Source organism: Myodes glareolus, chromosome 1 (genome assembly GCF_982192425.1).
Source record: "Myodes glareolus chromosome 1, mMyoGla1.1, whole genome shotgun sequence".
NCBI classification, from domain to species: domain Eukaryota; kingdom Metazoa; phylum Chordata; class Mammalia; order Rodentia; family Cricetidae; genus Myodes; species Myodes glareolus.
Window position 1 is genome coordinate 127,346,804 of NC_142026.1, and position 18,314 is coordinate 127,365,117.

An 18,314-nucleotide genomic window follows, 5' to 3' on the forward strand; every position below is an offset into this window, starting at 1 on the left:
CTATAAAACCTCAAAGCCCACTCTTGAGTGACTCACTTCCTCCCACGAGGCTCCCCCTCCTAAAAGTGCTAAAACCTTCCAAAATAGTGCCACCATCTTGGGACCATGTGCTCGAGTCTCCCACCACAAGACAGAATGAGAAGACATCATCCTTCTCAGACATACAAGGGCAAAGGTGAGGTTGTCAAGAAGGCATTATAGAAGAAGGAAGGAATTCTGGATGATTGGAAGCGTATGATAGCAGAACCTATGTCTTGTTCCCTGTGTGCCAATGAATTCGTTAATACATTTATTCAGATCATCATGTCTGTTCGTAACTTCTTCCTTTAGCCCCAGTCAGTTTTCCAGGGAGGATATGACAAGCTCATTGAAGTTATAATGCAAATAACCTGAACCTGATTTAATTACCTTTTACTTTTGTGGGAAATGTCGGGTCTCAGGGAAGAGAAGGTGAGCTGTCATGTGACTTTGTCTATGAGTGCAGTGCACCAGGGCAGGATGTGTTCCTCATGGGCTGTGGAAATTTCCCTGGCATCTCTGACATCAAATCAAGCTTGCTCACTTTCCCATGATGCAGTGGGAAGGGCCCTGGATGCCGTAACTCTCTTCTAGGCAGGCTGTGGTTTATCAGCTTATACCCTTGGGAAATCATTTTTGTCATGAGGTTTTATTTTCAAGTTTTCTTTCCTCGTGTGAAAAAAAAACCAGAAAACAAAATGAGGGAGACCTGTGTTTTTGCAGCTCCGAACTTTAGAGATTTTTCCAGAAAACTTGATGTGCACCTCAGAAAATGAAGTTTATTACAGGAGTGGCGATTTCTAAAGCAGAGAAATGAGAGCCAGAGACTCTGGTAGTGTAGCTCACCAAACAGCCAGTCAACTCATGCAGCCTCCAGTTGCAGTGGGAGCAAAGCTGTCCTGCACTGGGCATGGTGTCTCAGATTAGAATGAGAATGTAAGGATGAGATTGTGTGTGTGTGTGTGTATGTGTGTGTGTGTATTTATGTGTGTGCATGAGAGAGAGACACAGGGACAGACAGGGACAGACAGTGAGAGACACTATTAAGAAGTGTAACTTTGTTGGGGTAGGTGGTAGGTGTGACCTTGTTGGAGGAAATCTGTTACTGAGGATGGACTTTGGGGTATTAGGTGCTTAAGCCAGGCCCAGCATTTCTCTCTCTCTCTCTCTCTCTCTCTCTCTCTCTCTCTCTCTCTCTCTCTCTCTCTCTCCCTGCTGCCTGTCATACAGATATAGAACTCTTGGTTACCTTTCCAGCACCGTGTCTGCCAGCATACCACCATGTTTCCTGCCATGCCAGTAATGGATAAACCTCTGAGTCTGTTAGGCAGTCCTATTTGAATGTTTTCCTTTATAAGAATTGCCGTGGCCATGTTGCCTCTTCACAGCAATAGAAACCCTGACTAAGGCAGTTATGGAAGGATGTGGGAAGCAGAATTTGTTACTTTTATGTACTGTGTGCTTGTTTTGTATAATGATGGGATCCTGAAGTATCACCAGATATTATCAGCCAGCCTCTACCAAAGCGCTAGGATACAATTAGTTACCCCATTTCTAAGATGAGACAACAAAACTCAAAGAACCTTCATGACATGTGCAAGCGTAATTGGTCCAAGGAAAGGTGATGCGAAGGGCAAGCATGGCCCCTGGTGACTGTGGGCCTCAGCCTCACTCTCATGCCCCTGATACGGCCATGAATGCTAGCACGTCTGACCCCTCCACCAAGCAAGTTTTGCTGCTATATGCCTGATCCACTTTCCAAAGGACTTTGTCTTGGTTGAACTATGGATGGGATTCTGTCATTTCTTAGATGAACCATTTCAACAATTTCTTTAGGGAAAAACCCAAATCCATTTGCTCTGAAAACCACAATGAGAAAACTGATTATTTCTTTGATGACCAGTTTGCATCAGTAACTAGCAACAGATCCTATGCTTTCCATCTACCTAGTTGGACGAAACTGGCTATAGGCTCAGTCTAGTTTGTGGTTTAAAGCTAGAAGCTCACTTGAGTCGTTATTATTGTTATTGTTGTGATTGCAGTGTTGGTGACCAAATCCAGGCCATTTCTGGGCTACTCATGCGCTTTACCGCAAAACTACATCTAGAGACCCCTGGAGACTCACTATGAGTAAGCCCTAGGTTACAGCGTGTGTTCTATCCTTCACACTTCAAAGTACAAGATACTGTCTTTGATGGACAGAAATAAAGACATTGTTTTTCTAAATAAAATGTGAAAATCCCTTAACTTGCTTGCTGATATTAGTGGATACTTTTGTTCAGGTCCTTATCTGTGGCCAATGAGCTATTAATTTCCTTCTCTTAAATTTATGCATGTGTGTAACTGGTGTAATTGTCACTTCATTTCTGCTCATATTAATGGAATTAAATCTGTTTAAGGCAAGGTAAGGTGCAGAGTCTTTAGACTGGCACATGCTTGCGTACACACACACACAAACACACACACACACACACACACACACACACACAGAGAGAGAGAGAGAGAGAGAGAGAGAGAGAGAGAGAGAGATATTTTTCTGCCAAGTTCCCATGAGCAAATACTCTACAATTCTAATTAGTCGGCTAAATTCTTATGTTTTCACTGGGTGGGGCAGTTCCCTGACAAGTCAAAAGCAAATGAGTCATTGATTTGGTGCTAAAACATGACTACGCTTGCTACAATGAAAGCATCCTACAAATAGCACAAGTCCAAGAACAGCATGGTGTCTCTGGTAGACAAGCACCTTTTGTTCAGCTAGAATAATCCGTGTCTTCATCAGACTTCAGGAGGCTAAGAACTGAGCAATCTCATACCGGAACCAGTTTATATGGGCAGATGTTTAGCAAATGAAACCTGTCTGGTTTTAGACAAGCCATCACCTTATCTTGCCTGAGACTCTAAAAACAGTGCTCTGAAATGTGCCCATGTTAAACTTGGAGATGGATGAATGGTGGGCTGTAGCTGATGAGTGAGCCGCCCTGAAGTTCGGTTAATGCTTCATTCTACAACTGAACAAGTGAGGAATGGCTTTTGTGCTGATAGGATGTTGTAAACTGGGAAGGGAGGTGAAGAGAGAAACAAGGTATCTAAAATCCCCTGAGTGGTGAGTCAGAAATTCTCCTGTTAGTCATTGCACCGGGGCATTGCCACACTGCTCTCTGCACACCAGGGGTGCAAGGCTTAGGGAGATGGGCTATGTGTGCACCCAATCTTCCTTCCCAGACCTTTATCTAGGTCATATCTGCCTCCCTCTGGCCCAACTTCATAACACAGTTTTATGTGACCCTTGTAGCAGCTTTGCCTTTTAAGATGGACTGGTCCACGCACCCCCATCCTCCTTAACTTCTTGAAGGGCTACAAATCCCTCTTCTTGGCCCTCCCCTTTAAATGTTCTAGTCTTCTCAGAGATTACCTTAAAACAAAATAAATATTCAAACCTTCCCAAGAAAAGCCCAGCGCATAAATGAAATCACTGCTAGCAGCATCTACTGGTGTTCATCACACCTAATTCTGTTTTGTTAAGGCATGTATTTAAATTAAAGTTTATTATTTGACCAATGAGGAAGCAGAGCCTTATGAAGTCTATTTGTGTTATTCTGTTTGACATTTTTATAGCATATACTGAGTTCAGTTACATAGAGTAACAATCTGTATGTCAAAATGGAAAATCCTCATTGGTTTCCTTCAAGGAATTACCTTCTCAAAGCATCTACATATGTAAATCATAAATGATTTGGGTATATTTTATGTGTGTCTAGAAAAGATACCAGAGGAACATATAAAAACATTAATCGTGCTTTTTTTAATGGCTGGAGGGATAATTTTAATTTTGCTTATGTTTTGTGTGATAAATGTGTACAGCTATTTTATATAGGAAGAATCTGGAGATTATGTAGTAGGCCTACATAGCCTACTCTCTCTGTAATCAGAAGTAAGGAGACCATGGCTTTATGCTGTGCTGACACTGGAACAGAATATCAAAACCTGGGTACTTTGTAAACAATAGAAGGTTGTTTGGTTCACATTCTGGAGGATGAGTGGTTCAAGGGTATGGTGCTGGGGGCTGGCATCGGGGAGAGAGTCTTAGAAATTCGGGATAGTATGTTAGAAGGGCAAATGAGCATGAGAGAGAGAGAGAGAGAGAGAGAGAGAGAGAGAGAGAGAGAGAGAGAGAGAGATTGGGCTAAGAAACCGCAGGCTTTCTGTCAGAAATTCCATGTAAGTAGCCCTTCCCTGGAGTAATAGCATTGGCGAAGGCAGAATCCTCATTATCTCACTGGCTCTCTGAGGCTGTGCTTCAGAATCCAGCTACAAAGGTAGTTAAATCCAGCAGGCATGGTGGAGGGACTTGGAATCATAGCTACAACATGCTAAGAACAGCTCAAGGCTGGGGCAAAGAGGCCCAGTAGGGCTGTGTTTTGGCATCTTCTCTTTTTGAAGAAGATTAAAAAAAAATTCGATTGTAAATATTTACAAAAAAAATAAGCTAGCCGATTTATTCAAATCAGTTACTCCATGTCTTCAGAATGGGCACCTAAAACACTGTCGGATGTTTGGTGTGTGTGGAAAAAGAGAGGGGCAGTCAGATGACCCTCCACTTGTGCGTGGGAGCCCTGACCCTCTCACCTCCTCCAAGTGTGCTTAGGAGGACAGCCCCATCCATAGATTGGTTTTTGAAAATGCTCATTATAAAGCATCTGTTTTAAAAAAGAAAAACAAAATAATAACAAAAGCCCATTTGGGGATTCATGTTGTCTCTCTAGTGGATCCTGGACTTATCTGTACACAACAGACCCTGTTGTTAGAAATAAGCACGGTGAGTGTGTGCTCCTACCCTGGAGTTACCTTTTACACTGTCTTATGTGTTACTATTTCTCACTCTGTCCATTACCCCTTCAGTTGGCTCATTCATTCTGCATCCTTGAACATCCGTTGTTCCAAGTCATGGCTGCTCTTTCTTCTGTGTCTCAGCGGTTTGCTTTCTACATTTAGATCTGTAGTCCACCTGGCTCTGCTTCTGTGTATGATGCAACATGTGGATTAAGCTTGAATGTTTCCTCCATGGACATTTATTGACCCAGCACCATTCATTGTAAAGATGCTGCTCTTCCAATGCTGTCGCCATATGTCAGAGGATGATGCAGTGTGTGTGGAGGATTGAATGTTTGTGCTTCCCCTCCCCAACTAGTGAGCAATCCTCACGTCCTTGATAGTATTGAGAGACAGTTCCTGTGAGAAGTGGCTGTGTCGTGAGAGCAGGACTCCCATCAAGAGGACTAGTGTCCTCACAAGACACGAGACAGGAGACAGCTCCTCCCTCTCTGTTCTCTAGCAGAGATAAAAGAGAACTCAAAGAAAGGCACACCTACAGGAATTCAGAAGTTGGTATTCACTAGGCAAGGCATCTGTTGGCACCTTGATCTTGCATTTTCCAGCCCCTAGAACATGATAAGTATTTGTTTTACTAAGTATTTTTAGCTTATTCTATTCTGTTATAGCATCTCCAAACTGACCCAAAGAGAGGGCTTTGCTTATGTGTCTCTAGACAAAGCAGCATTCTCAATCTTCCTAACTCTGCAACCCTTTAATACAGTTCCTCATGCTGTGGTGACCCCCAACCATAAAATTTTCCTTGCTATTTCATCATTGTAATTTTGTTGCTGTTATGAACTGTAATGTAAATGTCTGTGTTTTCTGATGGCCTTAGGTAACCTCTGTGAAAGGGTCAGTCAACCCCCAGAGGAGCTGAGAACCACCCAGATAGAGTTTGGTGTGTAAATTTTAATGCTAGGTGGGACTTCCTATCTTGCTCTCTATATTTCATCCCTATGGTACCAAGACCCTTACCCAAAATAGTCCATAAATAGCAGCTGGTTTTCAAATGAGTTTGATGTTGCCTTTAACATTCAAGTCTTTTCCCATAAGTTTTAGGCTCAGAGAAAACATGAAAATTTTATTTCAGAGAAGAATTAACTAGAAAAGTTATATTATTTTTTTTTTACAAGAAATTCAAATGTGGCTTTTGACCAACCCTGCCCACCAGATTCCTTGAGAAGGTCAGCCGACTTTCCTGTTGCCCTATTTGGTGCCAGGCAGAAAGTGGAATTGAATAATGGGGCTCTTTCCAGAATTTCTATTTTTACTTTTAGAACATTTGTTGATTCTTTCTTTACAAGTGAAATGCTCAGCACAGAGAAGGTAATTTTGGAAATTTTATTTCTGGAATAGCTTTGTGTATCATAGTTATTTAAATTATTTTCTGTGTGTGATAGTCTGGGCAAACATGCAGTTAGTCAAAGAATTGGCTTTTATGTTGCTATCAGACCACGTTCGAAAACAAACAAACTCCATGAAATGAACATTTTTTAATGCAAAGTGTTGCACACAATGAATTCAGTAAAATAAGCTTTTCAGAATTTTGTGTTATGACCAATGACTCAGTTCAGAGTAGAAGGAAAATGCACTTGTAGGAGGTTAGTGTAGACTCAGAGAACACCCATCGGAGTCATTACATGAGATTGCATTGCAGGAGTCCATGCTGCTATTGCTCCTGCCCACTCAGAGTCTAAGAGGCCTGGACACCACTCCTTTGGCAGCAGTCTCAGTTACCCTAGGGCACTAGTTCTTAACCTGTGGATGACGACTCCCTTGGGGGTTGACTGACCCTTTCACAGGGCTTGCCTAAGACCATTGAAAGATACATTATGATTTATAACAGTAGCAAAATTACAGTTACGAAGTAGCAACAAAAATAATTTTATAGTTGAGGTCACCGCAATATGAGGAATGGTATTAAAGAGCTGTGGCTTTAGCAAGGTTGAGAACCATTGCCCTGGGTCCTGGACTGATGTCCAAAAGCCTGTCTTCTCCTTCCTCTCTGGAATAATGAGAGTGAAGTGTAGCTGGACTTTCTTTGGACTGCCAGCTCTTCCAGCTGACATGGAGACTTCTTACTAAGCATGAAAGCTCTGCCTTAGGCTAGGCTTGTTCCCTATAACTAGCTCTTATAACCTAAATTAACCAATGTATATTAATCTATGTTCTGCCAGTTGACTTGTTACCTCTCCTCCATACTGTAAGTCAGACTCCCTCCATATCTCGCTAGTGAATGCCGCTCACTTCAGATTCTTCATGGCTCCTCTCTCTTCCCAGAAGTTCCGCCTATCCTCTCCTAACTAGCTAGTGACCATTCAGCTCTTTATTCAACCAATAAGAAGATGCCTTGGCAGAGACAGATCTTCTCTGCATACAAAACGATGCCACAGCAGTGAAGAAAGTCAGAGAGTGGGCAAGGGAGCTGGGTCAGCTCCCAGGTGCTGGTTGTTGGAAGGTGGGGCTGCCTCCATTAGAATTTCTTGTCTACCTCTGATTGTGACTCATTGCCACTCTGCTTCTTCAAATCCTTTGTGGACAAGAAGAGAGGTAGCCATGGAGCTGGGTCTAGCTTAGGAAAAGACACTACCCTGCTAAGGGACCAGGGCTTCTAGTGCTTTCACTCACCATGATGGAACTTCAATTCTTGCCTAATTAATACTTCTCCATTTTCCTTCCTTTTTGGTTCCTTTCCATTGAATATTTTATATAGTTCATGAAGACTCACCTACCTAGAAACTCTGAATTCTTCAATATCAACCACTTGGGGCTCTTGGACAACCTAAAAGAAAACAGGAGTGACTTTAGGGACCCAGCAAAATTCTGCTGTTGTGTCCACTCCTTCCTGGAGATAGCCGTGGTGGTCAGGCTGAGCTTGTTTATTTTAGACATAATACTAGCAAGCGCATTCTTCTGGCATCTTGGTTTGAAGGCAGTAAATAAGGCTGCTCCATGGAAATGCTGTGTGTGTGTGTGTGTGTGTGTGTGTATGTGTGTGTGTGTGTGTGTATGTGTGTGTATGTGTGTGTGTGTATGTGTGTGTGTGTATATGTGTGTGTATGTGTGTGTGTGTGTGTATGTGTGTGTGTGTGTGTGTGTGTGTGTGTGTGTGTGTGTTTGGGGGGTGATGACTGACAGCCTGATGACAGGGTGGAGAGATGGTACCCAAAAGAATCTTGAAGACTAGGACCATTTTTAATATAAGACAAGAGAGCTCCCATCATGTGCCAGGAGCTGGGAGGGTGTTGCCACAGAGCAGTGCAATAGGCCATTTGCTTATGGGAAGCCTGAGCCATTAAGGAAGCTTGACTATACTGAAGTTCTCTGCCACAGAAAGCCAGCACATGGGCAGTGAATGCATTAGAGACTTGCAGACAAAGGGCTCGTTTTAGTTATTTCAAGTCATCTCTGTATACGTAATGAACATTTTCCTAAGAATAGTCAATAAACCAAACCATTTCTTTCGGGAGTGGTCTCCCTGCCTCTCCCTTCTCTTTGGGATTTTTTGGTTTTTTTCCTCTCTTTCGTTATCCCCCCTCACTCCTGACTTTTCTCCTCATAATTGTGCTGTTTCCGTCTTCCTGTGCCACCCCTACAAAAGACTCTTTCATGTTTTCCATGTCTTTGAGTTTTACCTCTATTCAGTGGGCTGCTGGTAAATGTTTAACAGCTGGTTCCCAGGAAGAAAAGCCCTACACTGATAACATACTCCCTGGGGTGAGCACCCTCTCCCTGGCTTTTACTACAAGGCTGGGTGTGGTCCGGGGAACACAAATGCCATGGACTTAAATAACCTCAACTTCATAGATCACAGAAAATATGATAACTTGAAAATTAATATTTACTTTGTTTTAATGTAGTTAATTCATGTGCATGTTTATATAATGTAATTAATTGTTAAATAATATTTAGTTATTGTGCACATGTGTGCACATGTGAGTATATACACATGTGTGCATCTCATGGCATGTATGTGGAAGTCAGAGAACAACTTTCAGGAGTTGGTTCTCTCTTCTCATCAATGGGGTTGGGGATCTAGGTCAAATCTTTAGACTTGGTTGCAATTGTTTTTATCCACTGAACCATCTTGTGGGCCCCGATTTCCAAAATACCTTATTTAATTCAATTATCCAAAATGGTTAGTATATAATCAATACGAAATTATTAATAAGAGATTTTGTTCTCTTAAAATATATAATTTTGCAGTGTATTTAGAGGGGAATCTTCTGAGTTTGGATCAATGGGATGATGGTGGCGTTCACTGTATGGAGTGTTTAATGACTTTTTGGTGTGTTGTTGTTGTTGTTGTTGTTGTTGGTATAGAACTTTTGTCCTTTCTCAGACTTCCTGTGTGCAAACAGAAGACGAAAGAAACAATGAACTGAAAACAAAATGAAAAGAGAGCTCACCTTGGCATCTTTGAGCTGTTGTTGAACACACGTCATTAGCCAGTTACTTTGGATTTCTTTGTTAAGGGAAAGAAAAGAAAAGTTGGTTCCGTAGCTGTTGTTAAGAATTTTGTTTCACTTTATTGGGGTGGAGGAGACCTCAATGTAGCCCAGACAGGGACCAAATTGTCTATGTGGTGCAGATGGCCTTGAACTCCTGCTTCTGACTCCCAAATGCTGAGGCTATAAACGTGTATGCCTATGCCCAATTAAGCCATTGCTCTTATTTATAAGAGCTAAACCAATCTCTGATGGAAAGAGAAGGTGCCGCATGGACCAAAAACTTGCAGGAAGTGAGGGCACAGGATAAGTTCTGAGTGAGAAACTTGCAGAGAGAAGAATCTGAAAGTGAAAGAGACTGCATGGGAAGAGCTAAATTCACTCAGGTTGACATTATTTACCCATGCCAGGTGACAGACCTCCTCGAATCTCCTTTTTACTAGTCTGCATTTTGTGGGGGTGACTCTTCTCTGCTTTGTGAGGAATTGGTTGGGGGCTAGCTTAATGCTGAGGTGTCCGCTGCCAGAGGGTCAGCAAACCATTGGGGTTGTGAACCATTGTGCCAATCATTTCACACAGCAGGTTTCCCTCATGCCGTTCAGTTTCTTTGCTGGTTCTTAGGTGACTGGTTCTTAGGAAACATGTTAAGAAACCAAGCAAGAAGTTTTTCTGGTATAAACGATTTTGCTTGGAAGTTACAGTGGTGTCCCTTGGGTTCTAGTCTCCAATTCACCCAGATTCTAAGGAAGGGAAACATGGACCTCCCTTTCTGATGGGGTGGGGGGAGGCAAGCCAAGACATTTAGTGAGATGGATAGTGAAAACACTGTTGAATTCATGCTTTGGAAATGCAAGTAGCCACTGTAAATAGAGTTTCTGTCCAATCCGGTTCCACAGCCATTCAGTCCCAAAGAAACATCTTGTTTGCTCTGTGTCTGACTTCCTCTGTGTCTGGGTGACGACGGCAGACTGAATTTTTCCTCTTCCCAGAATTCTCATTGCCACACCTCTACTTCCTGCCTGGTTGCCATTGCCCCACCTGTACTTCCTGCCTGACTACTGCCCAATCAGCATTTTATTAACAATACTACAAGTGACAGGATAAAAGACCATTGTCCCACAGCACTCCTATATACTTCTTGCTCCACATATGCATAGCCTTCCTGACTACCAAGATCCCAAACCAGAGCAGTGCATTTATTATAATCAACAGACTTATATGGAAACTCACTGTTACCCAAAGTGCATCATTTATGCTACTGTTTACTGTCTATATGGTAGTTCCTGTAGATGTCAATAAATATATAACATCTAATGCTATACCATCATTCAGAATAGTTTCACTGACCTGAAAATTCTCTGCCTACTGTGTTTAACAGTTGGATTGTGATATTTCTAAAAACACAGCTGTCTGTCCTGAACTGGTAAAGCCAGCATGGGCACACCATTACACACTGAACACCCCATGACTGAGGAACACTTTGCTATTTTACTTGACCCTGATGACACTCTAAGAAAATCACAGGAGCCCACAGCTAGAAGAGATGCTTGAGACAGCTGCTTCTAACCTCTCTGAGTGACACACTGATTCCATATGTAGCCCAGTAAAAGGCTCTCCCAGGGCTGCCAAGGCTCAGATTTTTCACATCCCTCCCAGAATCAGTGAGTGACACACACACTTGAAATGCAGGGGACCTTCTTAGGCACAGACCAGGGTTGCAATTTAATCCCTTCCTCTTGTTCTTCCCTAATTTTAGTCTCACATAAACAACCCCATTCCATATTTTATAATTAGCCCAAGACATGTTTCATTAAAGTGGGGATGACTTCAAAGACCTCAAAATCATGTAATTAAGTAGTCGGTGAACTACTAGCACTTATTAGGTATTTGGGTTTTTTTTTTCAGTCATGAGGAACTAGGTTATAGGCAACCTATGTATATTCATTATATGTGTATGTATAACATATAAGCAAAATACATATATTTATTAGTAGTACATTTAAGACTAATGGCTCAAGTGGCTTAATGGCCATCTGAAGGAAACACTTAACTTTCTCAGTTCAGTTAGAGCAGGCAGCTTTCTGGAAGATCTCTTTAACCCCCAATGTAAGTGTTTTCACACTGAGATGAAGCTCTTTTATGGTGTGTGTGTGTGTGTGTGTGTGTGTGTGTATGTGTGTGTGTGTGTATGTGTGTGTGTGTGTATGTGTGTGTGTATGTGTGTGTGTGTATGTGTGTGTGTGTATGTGTGTGTGTATGTGTGTGTGTGTGTGTGTGTGTATGTGTGTGTGTGTGTGTGTGTGTGTGTGTGTGTACATACTTGCTCATGGACCCTTGACTTTATATGGCTTGCTGTTTGAAGCCCCCTTGGTAGCATGGGAAGCATGCTGGGCAAAGCAGAGCTGAGTCAAAATTAAGTGAGTTGCTTGTGAGGTGTGTGATTATTCTTCATTTAGACTACTGGGAGCTGATGGATCTTTTTCATTCTTTTTATTTATTATGCACCTTAAAATAGAAGCTTCTCACCTGCAGATGGAAGTGTTTGGAAATGGTGCTTGGCACCTCTCCTGGTGGCCAGCTACCACAGTAGGAGCTGAGCTGTGGACAGCATGGGAAGATATCCAGTGGCAGAAGAGGTGAAACTGGAAACCCAAGCCAGCGGTCAGCTAGTCCATGTCTTTAAAAAGCCATATTTGTGCATGCTGTCACATGATTGGGCTCCACAGTGGCGTGGCCATCTCCTTAGCCTCTCCACACTGCGCTCTGGGTTTCCTCAATCAGCTCATCACTTCGGCTCCAAGCTGGGGCTTGCCCTGGCCTTCCTCTCCGTCCACGATCTGTTGAGTCAGAGGAAAAGGCCTGGAGGGTCTTAGTCTTTGTTTTTAAAAGACGTTTTAGCTATACAAAGATGGCACAGAGTCTCCCATTCACCCTCTGCTCAGCTTCCTCAAATGTCAACACTTTTTATAAGCTTATGCACTCATACAAGGAGTCAGAAATGGTCTCAGAAAAACTGTGTACAGGGTTCCATACGATAAATGGTGTCTCCATCCACTCAAGATCTGAGATTATTGTAACCCTACAGAGAATGGAGTCTACTTTATTATTAGTCTGGTTTCAGAGAATGGAACCCGGGTAGGGAGGGGTTTAGTAACTAACAGAACCACACAGGAGATGATAGACTCACAAGGGCTTCTCTTGTGAGCTAGGTTCTGTGGTGATGGGGTCTTTGCCAACAGAGGTCACACGTGAACCCAGGATGAACCGCCTTTTTTTGTAAGGTGATGGTAATCATTCACTAAAGATAGAAAATTTGGATATGTTAAATGCATTGTGGGGAAGGACAGTTTGCTGATACAATGACTTTAACATCCTTTCTCTTTATGACTGTTTAGTAGTTTCAATCTTTAAAATCACTTCAGTAACAAAAAGACCGATAAAAGCAAATCCCCAAGTATGTGGATTCCCTGACATTTCTCTAGGAGTGATTTGGCTACTCTGTGGTGCGTGTGTGTGTGTGTGTGTGTGTGTGTGTGTGTGTGTGTGTGTATCTGTGTCTGTGCATGTTTGTGTGTATATTTGTGTCTATGGGTGTGTCTGTGTGGTTGTGTGTATGTGTCTGTGCGTTTGTGTCTGTGTGCATGTCTGTGCGTGTGTAGGGGTAGTTGCCAGGATTCTGGCTTTGTGTACTTTTCCCTGGTCAAACACACGATCACCTCACATTCTCCAGCCTTGTTACTGGGGTAACCTAACACACGGCTCTTGATGCTATGCTTAGGGCTGCTGTTTTTTCTCTCAGCCAGATCAGTTGAACTAAAACCTGGATGGCAGGCTCTAGCCTGAGGTAGAAAGTGCAGTTTGAACCACAGGCACAACATATCTGTGTTGCTTCAAAGAACTTCTTGGTTGGCAATATTTGTTTGTAATAGTGGGTCCTTAGAAATTTCCGAGATTCTCTCTCTGTAACAAGATCTCTAAATGTGTTACCCGTCATCCTGTTACTTCAGTAAAGAAAAATCTGAAACTCCACCAGATCATTTAGAACACAGGCTTCCTAAGGTTTGGTCCTATTTTCCCTCTGTAGGGCATTCCACCTGAGTGCCCCCTTTGAGAGAAATAGGGTTTTAAAACTAGAGTGGACAGGAAGGACCCTGTAGGCCCTGTGAGGTCAGACTAAGGAGTGCGAGGTAGATCCCAGGCAATATGGGCAACCAGCCCAGCTGGTCAGTCTGGGTGGCCCAAGCTTGGCAGGCTCTTATTCTCCTTCTGCAGGGGTGCCCATGGCCTGCCACAGTTCTCAAGCCTGGAATTGGCTCCTAAAAATGAAACGAGGCAGGATGCCATGTGCAATTTGTGTCTGACTTCCTTGGCAACCACTTCTTGTCTCACTTCCTGCTGTCTTTCAATTCAACACAACCGTTTCCTTGCCTGACTGTCTCAGGCCACAGAGATGCAGGGAAACAGCTCTGCTTCCTTCTATGCCATTTTAGCTAAAGTGTGGAGAGTTCAGGCCTCAGAAGAAGTGAGGCCCTCCTTAGGTTATTTGAGGGACATGTTCCTTGTCCAGTTCATAACCTATGCCTTTCTACTGATATTTTGAGACTCACTTTGTTGTCTCTGAGGATAGTAGACTCGTATCTATAGTCTAACCATCTCTTGGATCTTGACAGTGAGCTTACTCCTAGGCTAGTTTCGGGAATGAGGCCTGTGTAAGCACAGGGCCCTACCCTTGACACAGGTGGTTGCCTTTGCAGAGGACTTGAAGGAGTGGCTTACATGAGAAGTCTTGGTGGTGTGGGCATGCTGAGGCCAATCAGTGGCCTTCACCCCACTCAGTGAAGTGGGGTGAGTGAACACCAGTCAGTAGTGGCTAATTCTCTTTGATTGGTCCGACGGCCAAGTGATCTGACTTTCCCTGTGTGCTGGCTCACAAGTTTCTCTACTTTCTGGCTTCCTGTGTGCCTGACCTCACATGCTGTTTGCTGCCCCCTTTACTCCAATCTTGAGGTCTAGCTGCAACCAGAGCTCTGGCTCTCAGGGGCTCCCTGCTGGTTGACTTGCTATAGACACCAAACTGCCCTCGAAGCAGGGATGAGCCAGCTTCACACTCAGCAGACAAGGCAGGCCTTCCCTCTACTGCCAACCCTTCTGAAAGGAGAAATTTTCTCCGCACGTCCTAGAGAATGAAGACGTACCATTTCCTTGGTGGTTGCTGGGTGTGAAAGGACGTGGAGAGAAAAGCCAGAGAACACGAAGGTCATCCGTGGCCAGGCGTAGTCGCATTTCATGGCAGCTTAGGCCAGGTTTATATTGGGAAGGGAACTATCTTGGAAGATAAATGGAAATTCTTACCAGTGTGTCTGAAGGCTGGAATGTGTTGACAGCCAAGGGAACAGGCAAGGGGTCATGTGTGGAATCCTGGGGTTGTGGCTATAACTTCTGTAAGGGTGTGGTGTTATCATGGTAACCATGCCAGCACCCCCACCCCCTTCCCATCCCTGTCCATCTCTTTTCCCAGTAGGGCTGTGGGGTACATGCCCAGGAACAGTACCAAATAAGTTTCCTCTCCCTCCTTCACAACCTGTCCCCTTCCCGTCCCATGATCCTGCATTCTACTCGGAGATTAGTTTGAGTTGGTCCTCTGGGATCAATTCAGGACACGTGGCAAAGGGAGAGAGAGTAGGTAGAAGTCAGATAGGCTGACAGCTGGACTCCTGGAGCCCAGCCTACCAATCACTGGGCTAGGGACAGACTCGTCAGAGAAGCCCCCATCTTGATTTACCGTTACCCTCTGTTTGATCTTTCTTGCCTCATTCATGAACATGTTGCCCTTCTGCCAATGGAGAAAGGCTGTGGAGCCACCCAGTGGTTAAAGCCACATACTTGTGAATGTGTTTTTCCCAGAAGGCCCTGGGACGTGGTCTACCTCTTAGAAAGCTTTAGAAAGCTTGCGTGTTTCCACTAGTGTCAACTGTGAATACTCCATGTCCCCCGCAGGCTTCACTTTCCTCTTTCTTGGCTCTGCCTAGAAGTTACCTCGGGGGCGGGGGGTTGGGTACCAGCTGGTCTAATTGCATCAGAGACTGGAGGAAACCCCAAATGCAGGCAGCAAAATCGGCTTCTATGACGGAGGAGTACGGAAAACTTTGGTATCTTTAGGAGACCCTAAGGTAGGTCTGAGAGGGAAGAGGCTACTGAAGGAGACTGAAGACTGCTACCTAGTAGGACCGGATATTGAAGTTCGATTCTCCAACCTAAGCTAAGCCAATCGGATTTAGTTACAGACCAACCACATACGTCTCAGACAAAGGCCTGACTGTAGCCTCTTACCTAAACATAGTCATGGCTGCTGCCTTCGCTGCTTTATTTCCTCTTTCATTGACACAAAATCATGTACGCCCTCATCACTTTTGGCTTTCAAAGTTGGGATACAAAATAATGTAATGGGAAGACAGGAGTGTCATCAGGTCATTGGCTAATTCTTTGGTTCTGTCACAGCAACGGTCACTGAGTAGAGTGAAGAGAGAGTGGGTTGAAGGGACCCGAGCATCTCGGCTCATAGGTGACAAACTTCTCCATCATCAGGGAAGAACAGAAAAGGATACAGGGAGCTACTGGGGAACCCACCGAGTGTGTGCTAGTGGCAAAGCAAGCTCTCTAGGGAAGCCAGGCGGCTGTGCTTTTCAGTGCTCTGCTCCACTTCCTAAAATATCTCATAGCCTTAGCCTACTTCCTCTGGAGCTCCGTGGTGTCTCCCCGACCTCGGATTAGAACTGGGTGGAACGGTCTGGGCAAGTCGGAAGGAGTAGAGAGCCAGCCCGTCTGTGAGGAGTCTTCACTTTCACGGGCAGGGTCATGGCCATGGCAACACATACAGAGAGAGGCAGGATACTCGTGTAGTGTCCAGACCTGGCCAGGGGGCGAGGTTCTGTGTGTGCCTGTGAAAACAGAAACCAACTCTTCAGAGTCGCCCTTTCCTAGATCCTAAATCCTAGCACCAAGTCTCGCGGTAAATCTGTGCTGCTGGTCTCCTAGGCTGTTAGAAAAACTAATCATATACACGTTAACCCTGCTGTATACGTGAGATAAAATAATTTGAAAAAAAATGCCACGTCTGTGACAAAACTGGAAAACAATATCCACCCATAGGCTAGTGAGAAAGACAAGGGCTTAAGTCATGGCTCAGCCACACGCTTAATGACTGTCACCTTGGAGAATGAGTCAAGCTTTGGTCTTTGGTTTTCCTATCTATAAAGTAAGTATCTGTGCTATGCCTTAGTCTGCCCTCTGTCTCTTCTCTTGAACGTAGATATTCTTGTGTGTCTTGAAGATGTGCCAGGGTCATATCCGTGGGTTGCACGGAAAGTAAGACCCTGGAGAATTTGTAATATGAGATTAAAAGCCGCATTAAGAGATCAAAAAGAGTGTGTGATGGTTTGGGACTGTAATCCAATAGTGTGGCCAGGGGATGGTGAGCAAGGTGTGAGCATCCAGGTTGGATGAAATCCTGGCTGCTAAGTTCTTTGTTTGAGTGAAGTTCTCAGAGCTGTGTGACAACCCTGGGCTGTATGAACGGGTCCTAGGGGGCACCTGGATGGAACGAGACATGACTGGGCCAAATCTGCAGCTTCGCTAGAATCAATGTTCATATTCATGAGGGCAAAGTCACAGTTGACGTTTGTTTTGCTAAATGAAAGTCAGAGGGAACTGAAGGTCACGTTTATATTTAGGTACAGTTGACAAATTTATCTTTTTTTTATTAGATGTGAAATTCTGTAGAGCTCCCTTGTGAAGTGCAGTGTTTATCGCCTTTAAAGCATGTGCCAGCAGGTGCTACATCAAGATCAGGTGAGCTTTTGCCAGGGAGGCCACTGATAAAGACTGCCTGGCGTAGCACCCCCTGGAGGTTATCGCTTAGTGCCTGCTTTTTGGGCCTGGTGGGTATTTTCTCTTTCAGTTCTAGGATTTGGGTTGTCTTTAGGGGACACTCAATTAATTGACTGGTTAATTAACTAACTGTGACTCTGGGGATAAACTCAGAGAGACCCTTATGCTAGGTAAGTGCTTCAGCACTGTGTTACACCCCCAATCCGAGACCTTAATAGTACGGTAGGGCGTTTAGAAACATCGCCTTGACCTCGGGGCATCCAGTTCTCCAATTTAAAAATGCTCACCACACAAGTTTCTATTCTTCTTCCTGTGTGTCTAAATGAGGGAAATGTCCTATGTGACCTTAGCCGTGTTTCCAAACCTAGCACGGTATCCCTGTGGTGGTTGTGGTACACCAGAGGGCTAAGTGTCTGGCTTTGCTCAGTCTGTGTGAGCCATCTTTCTAAGAAACACAGCCTACTTTGTATGTATGCTTCTGATCTTTCATTAACTGTGACTTGACTTATTCAGGATTTAGAGCAAAGGCAGGTTTCTCTTCTCATTGCTGCTCTAATTTGTCTTGTGCTAGAACTGTTTCCTGCAGTAAATTGTTTGTAAGCTGTTTGCTTGCTTTTTCCCCTCCCCTAGCAGTTGCTAGTTGAAGTGGGAAATAGGATTCAGGGGTGGAATAAGAATTAGCTGCTTTTTTTCTTTTTGTTTTCCCAAATCCTGAGTGTCAAGTTGGCAACATAGCTAACTAGCGTGGGTGTAAACGATATTAAATACAATTTAAACTCAATTTTGTCCTTGGACTAAATTCAGGCATTTTTATTCAATGAGACACTTGTTACCTTCCAGTAGTGATCCGATGCAGCAGCTTTCGTTAGCGTAGCCTTTAGATACACAGCATCTATCACACCAGGGCCTGCTAGATTTTATGCCTCCCACTTCCACGTTGTGTATCTTGAGGCAAATTATTCAGTCTCTCTGTCTTCACCTGCTCTTGCTGGTGAAGACAGCTACTGGTGAAGAGACCACCACAGCTGAGGGAGCTCACGTAGCTGCTGCTCTTCACAGTCAGAGGCGGGAAAGCTCAAGGCCAAGGTG

At 44.0% G+C, this 18,314-nt stretch overlaps 1 protein-coding gene across 1 annotated transcript in view; it reads left to right on the forward strand.

The window, feature by feature from the left end:
- Ppp1r14c (protein phosphatase 1 regulatory inhibitor subunit 14C) overlaps positions 1-18,314 on the forward strand; it is a 93,688-nt gene that overhangs the window by 11,755 nt on the left and 63,619 nt on the right. The window lies entirely within an intron of this gene.